Source organism: Callorhinus ursinus, unplaced genomic scaffold (assembly GCF_003265705.2).
Source record: "Callorhinus ursinus isolate GAN/ISIS: 27379988/994484 unplaced genomic scaffold, GSC_fseal_2.0 scaffold44, whole genome shotgun sequence".
NCBI classification, from domain to species: domain Eukaryota; kingdom Metazoa; phylum Chordata; class Mammalia; order Carnivora; family Otariidae; genus Callorhinus; species Callorhinus ursinus.
In genome coordinates, this window is record NW_027397106.1 from 7,348,461 (window position 1) to 7,349,103 (window position 643).

The window sequence follows — 643 nt, forward strand, 5'->3', positions numbered from 1 at the left end:
ACCCAACAAGCGGCAGATCCGGGGAGACTCCCCTTCCTCCCCGGGAGGAGCGGCGCGGGAATGCACCGCAGGGATCTGCTGGGTTTGGAGACTCCACACGGGGTCGGGTGCCAGAGATAGCAACGCTCGGTCACAGGCCGGGTGAGCACGGAGAACGGCCGGAGACCAGGGACAAGGGAGTGACTGCTTTTCTCTGGGGGTGCACTGAGGAGTGGGGCCCCGAGTTCTCAGCTCCTCCGGGTAGAGATTGGGAGGCCACCATTTTTGCCCTGGTCCTCCAAGGCTGTACGGAGAGCTTGCAGGGAACAAAAGCTCCTGAGATCAAACCCAAGCAGCTTGCTTAGCCCGGACCGGCAAGGGCGGGGCAATTCAGCCTCCGGCAAAGACATTTGGAAACCACAGCAACAGGCCCCTCCCCCAGAAGATCAGCACGAACAGCCAGCAAGCCAAGACCAAGTTTACCGATCAAGGAGAACAGGAGAACTCCAGCGCTAGGGGAATACTGCACATAGAATTCATGGCTTTTTTTTACCATGATTCATTAGTTCATCAAAGTTAATTTTCGTTAACTTTTTTTTCTTTTTCCCTTTTTCAACCAACATCTTATCAATCTCTTTTTTTAAAAAAAAAACATTTTTTATTT